General features: G+C 36.5%; 1 long non-coding RNA gene across 1 annotated transcript; it reads left to right on the top strand.

The window, feature by feature from the left end:
* The first annotated feature begins 5,407 nt into the window (after positions 1-5,407).
* Positions 5,408-8,183, top strand: LOC112955478. The gene is made up of 3 exons (XR_003250891.1): positions 5,408-5,537; positions 6,539-6,614; positions 8,093-8,183. It is a non-coding gene; the product is annotated as an uncharacterized LOC112955478 (long non-coding RNA).
* Positions 8,184-8,398: the final 215 nt, after the last annotated feature.

Here is an 8,398-nt window from a genome sequence, read left to right as displayed (position 1 = left end):
TAAAAAATATAYTTAGGCACTGATATTATGGCTTCATTTTATTATCCATTAAGTTTGCCATTGGACTTACTGTGTTTTCCTAAACTTAATGCCTGCTCTCTCATCCATTGTTATACAGATGTATGAAGGGCTCTGAAAGCAGTTACATAATGCAATTTAGCAGTGCCTGGTATATTTTATTAGGATTAAGAGCTTGTAAAATAATACAGTAGTTCTAAGAGCTTCAGGAAATACCTGCCTGAGAAAAAAAAATAGCAATGGTAACTTGATATGATATTTGTACRTTTGCTTTGAGTTTGCAGAATGTCTTTAAGAGACAAGCTTCCTGCTAGCCAATTTATTTTTTGATAACAAGGACTGTGTAGAAGTACATTCAGAAGGCAAACACAGTAATTAATTTGTCACTGAAACCTGAGGGGTCCTCTTCCTCATATAGGTGATAATGAAGGTTTTGCATGTAATTAGCAGGAATAATTAGCACATTTCTGGTAACAAATAGACTGAGTGGTTCTCTGCAAATAAATTAATTGTTGTGCTAACACAGGCAATTGTCTCTTTATTGTCTGACAATGCCCCCTGTTTGCGCTAAAGCTTATTTCAGACCTTAGCAGCTTTACATAAATAGGAAAGAGAATCTATAAAATTGTACCTCGTCCATCTGCTTCTGCGAAACTTCTAGACCACCAAGGGACGTGTTTGTCAAGACTTGTTAAACAATTTGTAATCTTGAACATGTGTTGCACTATATTAACAAATGAATTGTTCAAATCAACTTAGTGGCTAAGCCAGAAAAACCACACTGATCAATCAAATGCAGACTTCAGGCATCTAGGAAAATAGATGTCTCTGTGAAAAAAGTACAGCAGTAAAATCATGGCAAAACTATGCAGAAGTAGAACAACTCCCAGAATTCCACATATAACCACAGAGCCAAGTGGAACTGTTTTCATATTCCTCATAATGCAAAATTACACTGTGATGTCTTAACTTTTTTTTCCCACTGCTGTAAACAGCTGGGCTTTGTATTATTTGCTACTGTATCCTCTGAGCAGCTGTATTTTCGATAAGGCATAATCAACCCATATTCTGTCTTTAGCTGCTCTTTCTGGAAAATCTAGCAAACTAATACTGATCTAGTCTTTCTCTCTGTTCCTTTTTTTTCCTTCTTTTTTTTTTTTTTTTTTTTTTTTCCCCCTGGACTTTTCCTCTTTTCATATCATCCCAACAACAATCTTATATGAGCTGCTGGATTTTCATAAATATGAAAGACCTTGGTTATGGTGAAGTCAATCTGCAGCTAAGTGTAATACCTTCCATTAATCTCTGAAGAGGGAGAAAGTTGAACGGATAAAATACAGTCTTAGGATGGGCACAAGATTTTATAATGCTTGCCCCCACTTGCATTCTAGAAAGTTCTCCAAAATGTCTCAAAAATCCCATGTAGAGAGGGCCAACTTTAGTGGACACGTAGTTTAACATTTAATGCCAGTTTTCTCTGAAGGCTCAGTAGCAAAGATGATGACTTGCAGAGGCTTTCTGGAATTTGCTTTTATCCATTTCTGGTAGCTTGACTTGCATGGGAGGATTAACTGAGGACACTTATGAGGGTTTGAAGGGTTTTTTTTTTGGCTGTTGCTTGGATTTTTTCCTCTTGATTTAGTTTTAATCTAATCTCTTCTGGGCACCAAGCAGAGCTGAAAAGTGAGTGACTTTTTATCTAAATTGAAGTGATAGCCATTGATCAGGTTGTCATCATCTGTCTTTGCTGTCATTGGAGCTTCCTCTGTGATCTGCAGTTGACTGAAAGAAATGAAAACTTAATTGAATTCTTTAGCTAGCTAGATGTTTATTTATAGATAGGTATGTTGAAGCATGGCGATGTAGGGCCCAATTCTGTTCTTTGCTGTGAATAGCAAAACTTCTGTTGATTTAATTGAAAGAAGGAACATCCTTCAGCTTACTCAAACGCAGAGTGAAACTCATCTTTGCATTGCAATTTGGAAGCAGTCTTGTTTGCTGACAGTAGAAGAGAAAACTAGGCCATGCTAGTAAGGTTTCAGGTAACACTCATCACATCTTTCTTTCTGCTTTTGTTTTCTTCCTATGGACTTGACACTGGAATATTGTGTCATATAGGTCTTAGACCATTAGAACATCATTAAATAGTACATTAGGTGGACAAGCAGCTGAGAGAAGTTTATGATCTTATCAAAKGAAAATTAATTTCTTCAATGTATGTGCTTAATAAAAAGCATGCAAGAATGATCAGCATTTACTAGCAATGCTTCAGTTTTGATCAGCTGCTGGGACCATTGCGTAGTTTAAACTGGATAACCAAGAGATTTAATTGCAATCTTCTGCATGGGAATTGCAACAAAATTTTATGAGGTCTAATTCTAAGCAGATGTGTTGTTAGTACCAACCTCTTCTGCTCACTGTGAATTGATTCCACCAACACACAGGAAATACTTTCCTCTACCTGTCCAAGTTAAAGATTAACATAGTTTGTCTGCTTGCAAGCTCTGTGCTGCTTTTAACTTAGTAAGTAAGCTTCTTGACCAAGGATTTGATCAAATGATGAAAAAAATCTTGAACTTTAACTTGTCAGCTTGATTTTCCATATAAAGGAGCATTTGTTTTGATTGAATGTTTACATTTCCAAGTGTGTATAATATTTATGGTGATAAATGTCCTTGAATTCTTCTTATTCATTCACCATGTATTTCTGGAGCTGATCTAAGTACTGAAATGAACATGGACATTTTGTTTAATTTGAAAACATAGGAGAGAGTTTTARGAGCAAAGACTGGCCTCTGTTGCCCTCCCTCTGTATTGTGTAGGTGCCTTTTCACCTCTATTTAAGGTCRGAAAAAATGTTGACTCAGAGCAGCAACCTTTTGTATTTTTTTCTTTTTGGATCTTTACCCATTGCTCCTTCTGAACAATGAAGTTCACAAAGGAAATACTCTTGAAGCATTTATTCTCTGTCRTAGTCTGCAAGTTATGAGAAGCAGCTCAGTGTTAATTGGGGCTTTGGGATACTACAAAGGGGCAAAAATATTTGTCAACCTTGAAAGTTAAATATTCCTAGCTCTAATGCTTGGTTTCCAGCAATCAAAGCAAAGAACAAACGCTGTGAGTTAAGCTGCAATATATTTGATATTGGGACGATAGTTTTTAGGGAGCAGTAGCTTCTTTTGCCCACTGCAAGTTGTATTAGTGCCAACTACTCATAAGTTGTATGCTGCCATTTAGAATGAATGAGGGCATGGAGTATGAAATTTCTTGATGGTTGCACTGTCTTTTCCTATTTGGAGGAGTATTTATTGCTTTGATGGTAGAAAATGAAATCATACGCACTGAGCTACTAAAATGTAATAGATAATTTCACTSTATGCTAAAATCTAAAGATAACCAAAAAGACCTGTTTATGTCTATTCACAGGGATATCCGTGGATATCTGTGGATTACAGTAAGTGAGGCTGAGGGTTCAATCACCGAATCTGCTTTTTGAATAGAGATGTTATACAGGGAGGGTTGAGGCTGAGAAGAGTAAAGAATAGCCTGCTTTCAGAAATAAAGATATTAGGGGAAGAGCAAGGACACCACAGCAAAAATCTTGCATGTGTTCAAAATATTAGGTACCTAGGTGGGGTATCTAATATTAGGGGGTAGCTTTTTCATAGATGGTAAGAATACGCTTAATTACATGAAAAAATAGATCCCAAAATGCAAATCAATTATTGACTCCTCAAAAAAACAGTTTGCCAGATTTCGAAATCTACAGTCAGTGTACCCCTCATAGGAGCAATTGTGTGATAGCAAAGGTTGCCAAGGATGTTTTGTAACCAGTGTCACTGGGATATGCAGGATTCAACAAGATATTTATCTGTTAGGGGTGGTGTTGGATTAGTGAAATTATGCTGCAGGATGCTTGGACTTGCAYAGCCTTTGAAATCTTACAGGGTCTAAGATTTTTCCTAACCCTTATGATTTTAGCAAGAACTAATTGCATTGCAAGAACTGATTGCAAGAACCATTGCAAGAACTGATATATAATGGCATCAGCAGTAAAAAGAAAATATGTATTTTTTAAAACCTTTTTCTCTGGTTTAGGTAATCTTTTCTTCATTCTTGTGATATACAGGTTGATTTTTGCCAGCGTGAATACATTTTACATAAAATGTCTGGTATCAAAGTGAAAAAGAGCAAAATGAAATACAAAAGGAATAGATTTTAATTGTGATTAATGCTTAATAATGATCATTGTTTCCAAGTAAAAGCAAATGTTCATAGCCATTTCTCCTTGAGAAGAATAGATGGTTTGGAATTGATCACTGGAGGCCTTTCTTCACCAAAATAGARTAATGCAGTATCACATATGGAATTATCCAGTATTTATTGAGAAACAAACAAAACCTGATGAATTTGTAAAATTGCATGTGTTAAGATTGGACCTAGCAAATCAATTTTGTAGTGGGCTTAACTACATATTGAGCTGGTAATGAACAGCCATTCCAGAATAATTTCAGAATAATTCCATGTGGCAATGTATTTATTGCAACTAAATCTCCCCCCATGCTCCTGGTTATTCAGGAATAGCTAGTACTCTTAAAATTCACACGCCCTCTTAAACCTAGTTGAAGCATAAACAGATTGTCAGAGAGTCGATGATGATCACATTAATCTCTTCCTGATGTCAGAGTGCTTGCTAGTAGTTGTTTCAGGAAAAACACTATGGCCCAGATTTAGCACGCCTAATTCCAGCACTAGGCTGAGATATCTTTGCTAAGGTTGTTGTATTTTTAACTCTGCAGTCAGGCACATGTTGATAAAGCTTCTGCACAAGGCCAGTCAGAACCTAAGGCAAAGGCAGAAAAGAAGCAACCTGGAAAACTGGTTCATCAGAACAGAAAAACAAAAGGAAAAGATAACTGATATCAGCTTATACATATATGGTGCACCATGATTTATGTTGGCAGAGGAATGACTTAGTGAAACTTCTGTTCCTGGTAARTGTGGTGGAAGTTGGGGCAGTGACGTCTTTTGATTCTACGTGTAAATCTAACAGCGTTTAAAAGCTGGAAACCTGATTCTGGCAAAATGCTCTAACTTGGCGTGAAGGMTGAATAATAGTCATCTGTTCTGGGGCTCTGTTGCTATTCTTACTTTAACTCTGGAACACTGCAGTGGAAAGTATCAGTGAGCTGTATCTCCTGAGAAAATCCCTTGTTGTTTTGAACCAAATCTTTGCCTGTGAGGATATATCCAGATATAAGATAATATCCATCAGAGACAAAAATAAATATGGGTATGGCTTCCATCAGCAGCTCCACTGCAATTAAAAAAAACAGTCATGCACATCTTCTAATAACCTTCTGTGTATTTTCATCCTTGAGACTCAGGGAGAGAGGACCTTTGCAACAGTAGTACACATCTTCATTTCTGAAGCTGTGAGACTGATCTAACTTAGTTATTGACTGGACGCAAGCCAAGTGGTGATGACCACTCATTTCTACACGTGAACGGAATATGAGGTGGGTGCAAGTCAGAAGTATGTTGTTAGGAAAGTGAGCTTTCCAGGAATGCAAAGTATGTTTACATGACCCATTTGTTAAGTAGTTTCAAGTAGACAAGCTTGCATCTGATCTATGTGACTGGATAATTCACAGAAAATTCTTAAATTAGCAGGCTAAACTCATCAATATAAATTTACTCACTGCAATCAAAACTTGTTTCAAATAGTCCCATTGTCTTATGTGAAAAAGCTTCCTTATTGCATTTAACCTCACTAGAGGCCCTCCTAAATACTTTTGGTAAAATGGTGGCTGACTGAAATTAGTAGGGAAGCTGTTGTGCATTCCCCCGAGGATTTATCTACTCTACAAAAGAAACCTTCTGATAAAAGTAAAATATATATAGGGTTTGCGTTTATGTTGGAAAGACATTGAATCTGAAAATTCTGACTATACTTAATTAAACCCTCTTCTCCATTACTCTGTTGTTTAACCTGTTCTTAACTAAAAAATGATCARTTCTGGGTACATTGTTCTACATATGGAATTTAAAATTCCTGAATTATCTTGATCTTATATTTTAATCAATAAAAAGATAAAAAAAATTYGTATTTTAGCCAATTGCAGATATCAGATGCTTATGTCAGTTTGTGAATATTATTTTACATGATGGTGAATAGACATTTTAAGTCATGCTTTCTGTATGTAAACCAACTATTTAGTCTCATAATTTTCTTTATCCAGTTTCATAATTTTCCTGAGGGTAGCTTATATTTAATAATATATGCACTAATTCATCAAGTGAAAGAAAGTCAAAGGCTCTCTGAGAGTCCAGATATCTCTGCTGCTATAGTTCACATCAATGGCTATTTCTCCTGGAACCTTGAAATTAGTAAGACTAGTTTGATGTAATTCAGTTCATAAATCCGTTATGATCTGGTTTTATACCTCTTTATACAATTATAAATCTCATATCTCTAATGTCTTAATCTTATATCTCTTTTTTTTCTACTGATTTTTAGCCATTTCAAGAGGAGTTAAAATAAACCTCTGAAGTTGAAAAACCTCTGAAGTTGAAGAAATTGCCTAGTGATCTCAGTGAGTTGTGGAGAACATATTTTTTTTTCCCCATTATTTAGTTTTAGAAGTATTAGCCCAGTTATATTAGCAGAATTCATACAGAAATGTACTTTGCAACATGCTAGTGTAGGCCATGGTATTATTAAACATAAGTTGCTTTTCTTTTTTTGCAAGCTGTTATGTATATTATATATTCATATATATAATATATATATTCCTTAGGCTGATATATTCTTGCAGAGTCCACATTTTAACATATGTTTAAAAATACTGTATGAGCTATACTAAAACAAATGAGAAAAAAAATCATTAACAAGTAATGTCATAATTGTTTAAAACTGGAAAAAAAAACAAATCAAAACAAAAAAAAAMCCATAAAAAGCAGAATCAGGACCAAGAAAGTGACCTGAGACAATAACTGGTATAAAGACACCTCATAAGGGCCTTAGCAGGTGGRGAAGGGCATTCTGTAGTAAATACAGATATCAAATTATAAATATAGCCAAGCATRAGGGTAACTGGGTTATTGCTGTTTTTGTATACATGCTTTTTCGTTCCTAAAAATGTTAGATGCATGCGTGTTTTTTAAAAAGTTTTCCATAATCCAGCCATTGAGCAACTTCACTTGTCAAGGCATCTGCTTTGGAGATGTACTCATGTTTTGATGAGCCTTAAAGCATCGTAGGTTTTGACATAATACTGAAATGAAATCTTTGATGCTCGACAGCTACTGGCTGCATGGAATGGTTTTTTTAAGCTTTAGTGTGATGTTTACTACACATAATATGAATACACATCATTTTAAGCACGGTTTTCATTTCCTTTACCCAGAGCATTCTGCAGATGTGCTAAATTCAGGAGAGTTAACATCCTTTCGGTGAAGAATGCTGGCAATTTTAACAGCTCCGAGTGTAAGAGTGTAAGAGTGTATGTGTGTGTGTGTGTGTGTGTAAGTGCAGAGGGCATGAAAAGGCAGTGGGGAGTTTTGCATGTCGAAGTGCCCTCAGATGCAAGGCTGGAACTGACATGAATGTCTTGGTATCGCTGACCCGGTGCTCGCTGCACATCAGGGCTGCAGTTGGGAGGCTGTCAGCCTTAATAAAATAAAAATGAATGTACCTCAGAAGCAGTTGCAAATGCTGTTATGGTAGTAGTGATGTAACCTGTAAAGCCAGATGGTGAACTTCTGACTCACGAGTGAGCAGCACAGGAGTTGTCCCTTTGTCATGGAGTTACTGTGGCCAGGGAGACCTAAGAAGAAAGTGCAGGAGCAGAGATCTCCTGTTGGCAGCAGTGGCTGCTGTCTTGCTCCTTTCTGATCTACAAGTTGATCACAGACCCACTTAGAACATCTACGTTATGTTGATGTTATGGCAGCCCTTAGGGAAATTTCTGGGCACCATTTTATTTAGTGTYTATTAAAGCTGGCATTTTCCCAGGTGCAGTGCACCAGCACTGATTTCACTCAAAGGACGATGACCTCTGCTTTTGTGCAGCGCTGATGGCAACAATATGAAGCCAATGTCCAAGTCTGCGGGAGAGCCAAAAAGGAGCTGGGCCCTGCGGGATGAGGAGTTTCCCAGGGCATGAGCTGGAGCTGTCTGCACAGGAGGGACCCTGGTGGCCAGAAGGTAAGGGAACGGAGAAGAGCAGTGGCTGGAATGCAGAGGTGTTTGCAGAGCTTATAGCTGCTGTACTTTCTAGGAGGGCAGACTTGGATTTTGAAATAACTATTTTTATTTTATTTTATTTTATTTTATTTTATTTTATTTTATTTTATTTTATTTTATTTTATTTTATTT

The sequence above is a fragment of the Nothoprocta perdicaria genome, unplaced genomic scaffold (genome assembly GCF_003342845.1).
Source record: "Nothoprocta perdicaria isolate Ctin4 unplaced genomic scaffold, notPer1 scaffold_57, whole genome shotgun sequence".
Lineage (NCBI taxonomy): Eukaryota > Metazoa > Chordata > Aves > Tinamiformes > Tinamidae > Nothoprocta > Nothoprocta perdicaria.
The sequence above is the reverse complement of the archived record's forward strand: the minus strand, read 5'-3'. Positions and strand labels throughout refer to the sequence as shown.